A 12381-nucleotide genomic window follows, 5' to 3' on the forward strand; every position below is an offset into this window, starting at 1 on the left:
ACCTAAATCAACCATTTATTGGACCAAGAACTTCAAGGTGAGCGGTTCAATTGTTGTGAAGGCGGCTTCAGGGCGCCCAAGAAAGTCCAGCAAGCGCCTCCTAAAGAAGCTTGTGGAAGGCTACCTGAAACGTTTGACGCGAGTTAAACATTTTAATGGCAATGCTACCAAATACGAATTGAGTGTATGTAAACTTCTGACCCACTGGGAATGTGATGAAAGAAATAAAAGCTGAAATAAATCACTCTATTTCTCTACTATTATTCTGACATTTCACATTCTTAAAATAAAGTGGTGATCCTAACTAGAGGTTGACCGATTATTGGGAGGACCAAAAAAAGCAGATTCCGATTAATTGCCCATTTTTTTTTACATTTGTAATAATGACAATTACAACAATACTGAATGAATACTTATTTTAACTTCATATAATACATCAATAAAATCAATTTAGCCTCGAATAATGAAACATGTTCAATTTTGTTTAAATAATGCAAAAACAAAGTGTATGAGAAGAAAGTGCAATATGTGCCATGTAAGAAAGCTAACGTTTAAGTTCCTTGCTCAGAACATGAGAACACATGAAAGCTGGTGGTTCCTTTTAACATGAGTCTTGTCGTTATTAACATGAGGTTGTCGTTATTATAGGAATTATAGGACTATTTCTCTCTATACCATTTGTATTTCATTAACCTTTGACTATTGGATGTTCTTATAGGCACTTTAGTATTGCCAGTGTAACAGTATAGCTTCCGTCCCGCTCCTACCTGGGCTCGAACCAGGAACACAACGACAACAGCCACCCTCGAAGCAGCCGTTACCCATGCAGAGCAAGGGGAATAACCACTCCAAGTCTCAGAGCGAGTGACGTTTGAAACGCTATTAGCGCACACCCCGCTAACTAGCTAGCCATTTCACATCGGTTACACGAGCCTGAATTTCGGGAGTTGATAGGCTTGAAGTCATAAACAGCGCAATGCTTGACGCACAACAAAGAGCTGCTGGCAAAACACATGAAAGTGCTGTTTGAATGAATGCTTACGAGCCTGCTGCTGCATACCACCGCTCAGTCAGACTGCTCTATCAAATCATAGACTTAATTAGCATATACTACACACACAGAAATACGATCCTTAGGTCATTAATATGGTAAAATCCGGAAACTATCATCTCGAAAACACGACGTTTATTCTTTCAGTGAAATACGGAACCGTTGCATATTTTATCTAAGGGGTGGCATCCATTAGTCTAAATATTCCTGTTACATTGAACAACCTTCAATGTTGTCATAATTACGTAAAAGTCTGGCAAATTAGGCTGCCCAAACTGTTGCATATACACTGACTCTGCGTGCAATGAACGCAAGAGAAGTGACACAATTTCACCTGGTTAATATTGCCTGCTAACCTGGATTTCTTTTAGCTAAATATACAGGTTTAAAAATACATACTTCTGTGTATTGATTTTAAGAAAGGCATTGATGTTCATGGTTAGGTACACATTGGAGCAACGATACGCACCACATCAATTATATGCAACGCAGGACACGCTAGATAAACTAGTAATATCATCAACCATGTGTAGTTAACACATGATTATGATTTATTTTTATAAAGGCAAGTTTAATGCTAGCTAGCAACTTACCCTGGCTTACTGCATTCGCGTAACAGGCAGTCTCCTCGTGGAGGGCAATGAGAGGCAGGTGGTTAAAGCGTTGGACTAGTTGCAAGATTGAATCCGCCGAGCTGACAAGGTGAAAATGTGTCGTTCTGCCCCTGAACGAGGCAGTTAACCCACCATTCCTAGGCCGTCATTGAAAATAAGGATGTGTTCTTAACTGACTTGCCTAGTTAAATAAAGATTAAATAAAAAGGTGTATAAAAAATATATATATATATATTAAAATCAGCCAAATCGGTGTCCAAAAATACCGATTTCCGATTGTTATGAAAACGTGAATTTGGCCTTCCGGATTAAATCGGTCGACCTCTAATCCTAACTGACATAAGACAGGGAATTTTTACTGGAAGTAAATGTCAGGATTTGTGAAAAAATAAGTTTAAATGTATTTGGCTAAGGTGTATGTAAGCTTCCAACTCCAACTGTATATACACACACACACACACACACACACGAAGGCAAAGGTAACGTAACTAAATTACTATCACCACATAGCACTCAGTTCTGTCATCATGAAGTGCTTTGAGAGGCTAGTTAAGGATCATATCACCTCCACCTTACCTGTCACCCTAGACCCACTTTCATTTGCTTACTGAGCCAATAGGTCCACAGGTGATTAAATCGCCGTCACACTGCCCTATCCCATCTGGACAATAGGAATACCTATGCAAGAATGCTGTTCATTGACTACAGCTCAGCATTTAAAAAAAAGTAGAACTAAGAACCGATTTTGCCCTGGGTTCACTCCAGACTTGACTGCGCTTGACCAGCACAAAAACATGCTGTGGCGTACTGCATTAGCATCGAATAGCCCCCGTGATACGCAACTTTTCAGGGAAGTTAGGAACCCATATACACAGGCAGTTTGAAAAAGCAAGCATTTGCATTCCTAACAGAAACTTACATCCTGTAGTAGAAACTCCAAAAAGTTCTGGGACACTAAAGTCCAAGGAGAATAAGAGCAACCCCCCCCCCCCCCCAGCTGCCCACGGCACTGAGGCTAGGAAAGACTGTCTGAAAGAGCTGCAAAATCTGGACCCCTACAAATCAGCTGGGCTAGACAATCTGGACCCTCTGTTCCTAAAATTATCCTTCGCAATTGTTGCAAACCCTATTACTGGCCTGTTCAACCAACCTCTTTCGTATTGTCCGAGATCCCCAAAAGTTTGGAAAGCTGCCGCGGTCATCCCCCTCTTCAAAGGGGGAGACACTCTAGACCCAAACTGCTACAGACCTATATCCATCCTGCCCTGCCTTTCTAAAGTCTTCGATAGCCAAGTTAAACAGATCACCGACCATTTCGAATCCCACCATACCTTCTCCGCTATGCAATCTGGTTTCCGAGTGGGTCATGGGTGCACCTCAACCACGCTCAAGGTCCTAAACAATATAACCGCCAATGATAAATGACAATACTGTGCAGCCGTCATCAACGACCTGGCTAAGGCGTCCGATTGTCAATCACCGCATTCTTATCGGCAGACTAAACAGCCTTGGATTCTCAAATGACTGCCTCGCCTGGTTCACCAACTACTTCTCTGAGAGTTCAGTGTGTCAAATCGGAGGGCCTGTTGTCCGGACCTCTGGCAGTCTCTGTGGGGGCGATTCTCTAATCCACCTCTACACAGACGACAACATTCTGTATACATCTGGCCCTTCTTTGGACACTTAACGAACCTCCAGACGAGTTTCAATGCCATACAACTCTCCTTCTGTGGCCTTCAACTGCTCTTAAATGCAACTAAATGCATGCTCTTCAACATATCGCTGTCCGCACCTGCCCGCCCGTCTAGCATCACTACGCTGGACAGTTCTGACTTAGGTATTTGTAGTTGTTCACATATTCCTAGGTGTCTGGTTAGACTGTAAACTCTCCTTCCAAACTCACATTAAGCATCTCCAATCCAAAATGAAATCTAGAATCGGCTTCCTATTTCACAACAAAGCCTCCTTCACTCATGCTGCCAAACACACCCTCGTAAAACTGACCATCCTACCGATCCTTGACTTCGGCAATGTCATTTACAAAATAGCCGTCAACACTCTACTCAGCAAATTGGATGTAGTCTATCACAGTGCCATCCGTTTTGTCGCCAAAGCCCCATACACTTACCCACCATTGCCACCTGTATGCTCTTGTTGGCTGGTCCTCGCTTCATATTCGTCGCCAAACCCACCGGCTCCAGGTCATCTACAAGTCTTTGCTAGGTAAAGCCCCGTCTTATCTCAGCTCACCATAGCGGCACTCACCCGTAGCACGTGCTCCAGCAGGTATATTTCACTGGTCACCCCCAAAGCCAATTCTTCCTTTAGCAGCCTTTCCTTCCAGTTCTCTGCTGCCAATGACTGGAACGCATTGCAATGTCTTTTTTTTTATTGAATTTTTTTTAAATCACTGAAGCCTCATCTCCCTCACTAACCTAAGCATCAGCTGTCAGAGTAGCTTACCGATCATTGCACCTGTTCACACCCCATCTGTAAATAGCCCACCTAACTACCTCATCCCCATATTGTTAATCATTTTGCTCCTTTGCACCCCATTATCTCTCTGCACATTTATCACTCGTGTTTAATTGCTACTTTGTAATTATTTCACCACTATGGCCTATTTATTGCCTTACCTGCCTAATCTTACTATATTTGCACACACTGTATATAGATTTTTCTATTGTATGTTTGTTTATCCCATGTGTAACACTGTTGTTTTTGTCGCACTGCTTTGCTACATCTTGGCCAGGTCACAGTTGTAAATGAGAACTTGTTCTCAACAGGCCTACCTGGTTGAATAAAAGGTGAAATAAAAAAAATAAAAAATAAAATCAGCATTTGTGGGTTCGATTACAGGCTCCAAATGGCCAGAAACAATGACCTTTCTTCATAAACTCGTCAGTCTTTTCTTGGTCTGAGAAATGAAGGCTATTCCATGCGATAAATTGCCAAAAAACTGAAGATCTCGTACAACGCTGTGTACTAACTACTCCCTTCACAGAACAGCGCAAACTGGCTCGAACCAGAATAGAAAGAGTATAAAAGATTAAGCTGGGCAAACGAACAGACACTGGACAGTGGAATTCTGCCTAGAAGGCCAGTATCCCGGAGTCGCCTTTTCACTGTTACTAAGCTAATGGACAGAGTGGAAAGGAGGATGCCAGTACAGAATATAAATATTCCCAAACATGCATCCTGTTTGCAACAAGGCACTAAAGTAAAATTGCAAGAAATGTGGCAAAGCAATTAACTTTTTGTTCTGAACGGTGTTATGTTTGGGGCAAATCCAATAAAACACATTAGCGAGTACCACTCTATATTTTCAAGCATAGTGGTGGCTGCATCATGTTAAGGGTATTCTTGTAATTGTTAAGGACTGGAGAGTTTTTCGGGATAAAAAAAACTGAATGGACCTAAGCATAGCAAAATCATAGAGGAACACCTTGTTCAGTCTACTTTCCACCAGACACTTGGAGATAAATTCACCTTTCAGCAGGACAATAACCTGAAACATAAGGCAAAACTACACTGGAGTTGCTTACCAAGAAGGCAGTGGCCAGAGTGGCTGAGTTACAGTTTTGATTTCAATCTATGGTAAGACCTGAAAATTGTTGTCTAGCAATGATCAACAATCAATTTGACAGAGCTTGAAGAATTTTGAGAATAATAAATGGGCAAATGTTGCACAATCCAGGTGTGGAAAGCTCTTAGAGACTTACAGCTGTAATTGCTGCCAAAGGAGCTTCTACAAAGTACTGACTCAAGGGTGTGAATACTTATGTAAATAAGAACATTTCTATATTTTGTCAATAAATTTGCCCAAATTTCTAAAAACATGTTTTCACTTTGTCATTGTGTGTAGATGGGTGAGAAATCTATTTTGAAATCAACACAACAGAAGGAATGGAAGGCAAACAGAATGTAATGTAATTTGTAGCACCATTGACATCACTGTTCAATCTCAGAAAACTAAATGCATGCACACACTCCTATTGAATATGCATTCACCTGTATTGTGAGTAGGACTCTAACATCTTATTGTACCCATCTTACCAAGAGATTTCCCATTCAAATAAAAATAACCATTTGTTTTTACCAATCTAACTACAAAACCTAAGTCAAACTTGATGCATTAATGTATGGAAAATTTTATGACATTGAATATCGGCCAGCCTCCTTGCCCCCCCGAAAATCAGTATGGGCACACAAAATCCATATTGGTCGTTCTCCACAGTAAAATGTATTGACTGAGACGGACCAATCGGCTCCTAATAAATAGTTGGAGCTCCTTACAAGTTCACAAAGCTAAAGCATATTTTATGTCTCCAGTATTCATCCTGCCTGAACAAAGGATAAAAGTCTAGGTTACTTCAGGAAATAAGCACAATGGTTTCCTCTGTTATAATGACATGGTCCTGTAATGAAGGTTGTTACCACAAATCACTTTTCTAGTGTTCCAGAAACAGGGGTTAAGTCTACAGACAAATCCTAGCCTCTAGGCATCTTCAGATCCACGTTAAGTGCTTGGGGTTGTTCCTGGACCAGAAGACACTAAAGTAGACCATAGGATCAGGAGCACTCCCTCATCGATTTGCCTGTCCACCACCAATCCTTCCCCCCTCTAAACCCAGAGCACCAATCACCATGCCCTCTCCCGTCTTTTCCACATTCACAGAGAGATCACAAATTCAAAAGACTCCATATTCAGAAATCCATGAGTCCTCCAAAGTGAATTTGTCTTACCAGACCTGGCCTTCCAAGGGCCTCAGATACAGTGTGAACCAGTCTCCTCCTGCTCTCTGAAACTGGTATCCTCTTCTCTCCCAGAAATAAAACCTCAAGGAACTGGTTTATCTGCCTGTGAGTAGCTCTCAGCACAAATTTCAGTCTAACTCACATTACGGAGTCTGCATTGTTGACCAAGAAAAGCACTGACTAAATATAGTCAAAACCCACACCGAGTACTGAGACGGAGGGAGGGAGAGAAGGATAGAGGTGGAACATGCAGGAAAAGAGAAAGCAAAGGGAACAGGACTTTCTTGGAAAGCATCCCATCCCAGTAAATAAGAGCTTGAGATATGAGTCACGACGAGAGGGAGGGAGAGGATGGGGGAGTAGAGGGAGGGAGAGAGTGGGGTTAAAAGGAGACTAACCAGACAGCAGCACATAGTTACCCTCAGCTATGCTGGGAGCTCATCCCAAATGCACGGTTCCCCATCTCAATGGCAGCCTGAGAGTGTGAGAGAGGACAACACGGGGGAGAAGAGGGTATTGTCTTACCCCTTTCTCTGAAGTCCTCCTACGCTCAGTCTACAGCTGTGTTTTGCCCTCAAAACTGCTCAAAGCCTCTTTTTACTACTCTCCTTCCTCATTCACTTGGCCTCTCGGTCAGTCCTTCCCCATTTCTCTCAAAGTCCTTTTGTTCACCTGAACTAGAATTCCTTACAATCAAATGACCGACTGCATTATCTTCGATTATAGTCACAGCCGTGTACATCCCACCCCAAGCAGATACCTCATCGGCCTGAAATAACTTCTCTGGACTCTATGTAAACTGGAAACCATACATCCTGAGGCTGCATTTATTGTAGCTGGGGATTTTAACAAAGCTAACATGAGAACAAGACTTCCAAAATTTTATCAGCATTTCGAATGCACGACACGAGATGGTAGCATTCTGGATCATTACTACTCCAACTTCCGCGATGCATACAAAGCCCTCCCCCGCCCTGCAATTCAGCAAATCTCACCATGACTCCATTTTGTTGCTCCCAGCCAATAGACAGAAACTAAAACAGTAAACGCACATGCTCAGGTCTATCCAACGCTGGTCTGCCTAATCGGATTCCACGCTTCAAGATTGCTTCGATCACATGGACTGGGATATGTTCCGGATAGCCTCAGACAATAACATTGATGATGTATACGCTGACTCGGTGAGCGAGTTTATTAGCAAGTGCATCAGAGATGTCGTAGCCACTGTGACTAAAACCTTTCCTAACCAGAAACCATGGATTGATGGCAGCATTCGCAAAAAACTGAAAGCACAAATCACTGCTTTTAATCATGGCAAGGCGACTGGAAACATGACCGAATACAAACAGCGCAGCTATTCCCTCCACAAGGCAATCAAACAAGCAAAGCGTCAGTATAGAGAAAGTAGTCGGAATTCATCAGCTCAAACACGAGACGTATGTGGCAGGGTCTACAGCCAATCACAGACTACAAAAAGAAAACCAGCCCTGTCGCGGACATCGACATCTTGCTCCCAGACAAATTAAACTTCTTTGCTCGCTTTGAGGACAACACAGTGCCACTGACACAGCCTGCTACCAAAGCCTGTGGGCTCTCCTCCTCCATGGCCAACGTGAGTAAAACATTTAAATGTATTAACTCTCATAAGGCTGCTGGCCCAGATGGCATCACTAGCCGTGTCCTCAGAGCATGCAGCTGGCTGGTGTGTTTACGGAAATATTCAAATCAATCCCTATCCCAGTCTGCTGTCCACACATGCATCAAGAAGGCCACCATTGTTCCTGTTCCCAAGAATGCTAAGGTAACTGAACTAAATGACTATCGCCCCGTTGCACTCACTTCTGTCATACAGCCATCACTAAGAGGCTGCTACCAACATAGACTTAAATCTCTGACCACTTTAATAAATGGACTTGAATTAATAATATTACTAGTCACTATAAATAACGGCACTTTAATAATGTTTACATATGAGATGAGTAATGTCGGATTTGTATTTACTGTATTCTATACCATCTACTGCATCTTGCCTATGCCGCACGGCCATCGCTCACCTATATATTTATATTAACATATTCTTATTCATCACTTTACATGTGTGTATAAGGTAGTTGTGAATTTCTTAGATTACTTGTTAGATATTACTGCATTGTCAGAACTAGAAGCACAAGCATTTCACTACACTCGCATTTACATCTGCTAACCATGTGACCAATAAAATTTGATTTGACTTAGTGGTTTCTTGGCAGCAATTCGACCATGAAGGCCTGATTCTCAGTCTCCTCTGAACAGTTGATGTTGAGATGTGTCTTTTACTTTAACTCTGAAGCATTTATTTGGGCTGCAATCGTAGGCTGGTAACTAATTAACTTATCCTCTGCAGCAGAAATAACTCTGGGTCTTCCTTTCCTATTTCAACATAGGGCTTTGCAACTGCACTTGAAGAAACATTCAAAGTTATTTTCCACATGAACTGACCTTCATGTCTTAAAGTAATGGAGTGTTATTTCTCTTTGCTTATTTGGGTTGTTTTTCCCATAATATGGACTTGGACTTTTACCTAATAGGGCTATCTTCTGTATACCACCCCTACCTTGTCATAACAACTGATTGGTTCAAATGCATTAAGGAAAACAATTCCACAAATTAACAGGTCACACCTGTTAATTGAAATGCATTCCAGGTGAATGCCTCATGAAGCTGGTTGAGGGAATGCCAAGAGTGTGCAAAGCTGTCAAGGCTTGTGGCTACTTTGAAGAATCTTAAATATTACATTTTTATTTGTTTAAGACTTTTTTGGTTACTACATGATTCCATGTGTGTTATTTCATGTCTTCACTATTACTCTACAATGTAGAAAATAGTAAAAAGAAAGAAAAACCCTTGAATGAGTAGGTGTGTCCAAACTTTTGACTGGTACTGCATGCGCTTGCTCGCGCTCTGTATTGATGCCAGAGTTAACCTACTAATTCATCAACAGAGGGCCCAAACAAACACTTATCTTATTCACACTGAAAGATGCAATCAGAGCACAGCTGTACGTGTCCCCCAATTTTCTTGACTCAAGTCTGGTTAAATAAAATAAAACATGTTGCAGTCTCATCAAGGCTAGACTGTTGTGCTGAAGCCAAGTTCTCCTCTCATTGTCACATGACCAGTGAAGAGAAGGGTCATGTGTCAGACTGACCTAATGACATGTGACACACACCCCATGACAACCTTATGACGAGTCTGATAAAGATGCAACAACCATACGATTTCCTAAAAGAACAACTCCAAGAGGGTCAATAATAGACCATACAAACATATCCTACGGTGATGACCGTACCTAAAGCAGAGTGAAGCAAGTCTCAGCAGCCTCACTGCAGAGTCACAATTTGGGCTGTGGTCTTTACATATAGCCTACTAATAAATATGAATGATTTTTTATTGAGAATGGCACACCCAAAAAATACGTCATCCATAGCCTGCACTCGAAAAGCAAATGGAGGACGCGCTTCCCTCGGTTAGGTTTTAATATGCCAGGAAGACTACACTGGTTGTGAAGCAAATTAATGTGCTTAAAATTTAATAATTGAGCAATAAATTTAACAGCACACTAAAGCTGGGATGCTCTTTTAAATAGTGGCCAGTTAAAACTCTTCAACATGCGACTACGCAATGACTGGGCTTATAAGAAACCGTTTCACTGGGCTCTGTAGGCTATGGGCTCTCCAACCCTGTTTCAGGGGTCCGAGACCTATAGGCTACGTTTGGAATTATTTGGCCACTTTAGTTGTGATACCAACCTTATCAAAACATATAGAACTATGGGCTAGGTTATAGGAGACTGACTTGCCTTTTAGACTGCAAATGCTGGGAATCATTCACAAGTGATAATATTCTCACCCATCAGACTATTCTCAATTTAATCTGGTCTTTACATGTACAAAATAATGTTTGTGAAATGAGTTGATTTAGACTGGGCCATTATCATGCACCTGTTGGAATAGGAGGAAAATGATATGTTATCGGTACGCACTTGAATAGTCAATGGAGGAAGCTTCTCCCCTGCTTCATTCTCATGCCACCTATGAGATGCCTCTCCCTGCACAACATGTGATCCTATTCCACTCAAACTCAATGCTAGGGCTCTCAAGTGTTTGGTTTGATTTTTAAATTGCATTGATTAGATGGACATTATAAACTGGGTGGTTCGAGCCATGAACGCTGATTGGCTGACAGCCGTGGTCTATTTAAGCAAGTACAAGTATGTACAGTATGTGAGTGCATGAGCATCAGTAGCTTTGTGAGGCATTGAGAGAGCATGTGACTATTGGATTGTGTGCACGTGTGAGCATGCAAATTTGGCCTCTGAATGTGTGTTTGTATGAGTGTGTGACCCTACTTCACCCTCCAAGACAGTTAATTCTATTAGACTGGCACCACAAGGGGGAGAAAAGTTCACTCTTCCAAATGATCTAGCTCAGAGGGAAGAAAGATGTATAGCCTGCAGCCTAAAAACAGCTCTACAATGGCATCTGACCAGATCTATGAAGCACACACACCCCTCTCTTACACAGAAACATGATATGCACAGAAACTCAAAGAAATGTCCTTTTCACTGTCAACTGCATTTATTTTCAGCAAACTTAGCATGTGTAAATATTTGTATGAACATAACAAGATTCAACAACAGACCTAGTTCCACAGACATCTGACTAACAGAAATGGAATAATGTGCCCCTGAACAATGGGGGCGGTCAAAATCAAAAGTAACAGTCAGTATCTGGTGTGGCCACCAGCTGCATTAAGTCATACAGTGCATCTCCTCCTCATGGACTGCACCAGATTTGCCAGTTCTTGCTGTGAGATGTTAACCCACTCTTCCACCAAGACACCTGCAAGTTTCAGGACATTTCTGGGGGGAATGTCCCTAGCCCTCACCCTCTGATCCAACAGGTCCCAGATGTGCTCAATGGGATTGAGATCCGGGCTCTTCACTGGCTATGGCAGAACTCTGACATTCCTGTCTTGCAGGAAATCACGCACAGAACGAGCAGTATGGCTGGTGGTATTGTTATGCTGGAGGGTCATGTCAGGATGAGCCTACAGGAAGGGTACCACATGAGGGAGGAGGATGTCTTCCCTGTAACGCACAGCGTTGAGATTGCCTGCAATGACAACAAGCTCAGTCCAATGACGCTGTGACACACTGCCCCAGACCATGACGGACCCTCCACCTCCAAATCGATCCCGCTCCAGAGTACAGGCCTCGGTGTAACGCTCATTCCTTCCTTCAACGATACACGCGAATCCGACCATTACCCCTGGTGAGACAAAACCGCGACTTGTCAGTGAAGAGCACGTTTTGCCAGTCCTGTTTGCTCCAGCGACAGTGGGTTTATGCCCATAGGCGACGTTGTTGCCGGTGATGTCTGGTGAAAAAACAGGCTACAAGCCCCCAGTCCAGTCTCTCTCAGCCTATTGCAGACAGTCTGAGCACTGGTGGAGGGATTGTGCGTTCCTGGTTTAACTCAGGTAGTTGTTGTTGCCACCCTGTACCTGTCGCGCAGGTGTGATTTTCGGATTTACCGATCCTGTGCAGGTGTTACACGTGGTCTGCCACTGCGAGGACGATCAGCTGTCCGCCCTCTCCCTGTAGCGCTGTCTTAGTGGGGGCGGTCAGTACGGACATTGCAATTTATTTCCCTGGCCACATCTGCAGGCTTCATGCCTCCTTGCAGCATGCCTAAGGCATGTTCATGTAGGTGAGCAGGGACCCTGGGCATCTTTCTTTTGGTGTTTTTCAGAGTCAGTAGAAAAGGCCTCTTTAGTGTCCTAAGTTTTCATAACTGTGACCTTAATTGCCTACCGTCTGTCTGTAAGCTGTTAGAATCTTAACGACTGTTCCACAGCTGCATGTTCATTAATTGTTTATGGTTCATTGAACAAGCATGGGAAACGGTGTTTAAGCCC

At 42.7% G+C, this 12381-nt stretch overlaps 1 protein-coding gene across 6 annotated transcripts in view; it reads right to left on the bottom strand.

Annotated features, from left to right (window-relative positions):
- LOC139382307 (eukaryotic translation initiation factor 4 gamma 1-like) overlaps positions 1-12381 on the bottom strand; it is a 64020-nt gene that overhangs the window by 33275 nt on the left and 18364 nt on the right. The window lies entirely within an intron of this gene.

This window comes from Oncorhynchus clarkii, chromosome 24, assembly GCF_045791955.1.
Source record: "Oncorhynchus clarkii lewisi isolate Uvic-CL-2024 chromosome 24, UVic_Ocla_1.0, whole genome shotgun sequence".
Lineage (NCBI taxonomy): Eukaryota > Metazoa > Chordata > Actinopteri > Salmoniformes > Salmonidae > Oncorhynchus > Oncorhynchus clarkii.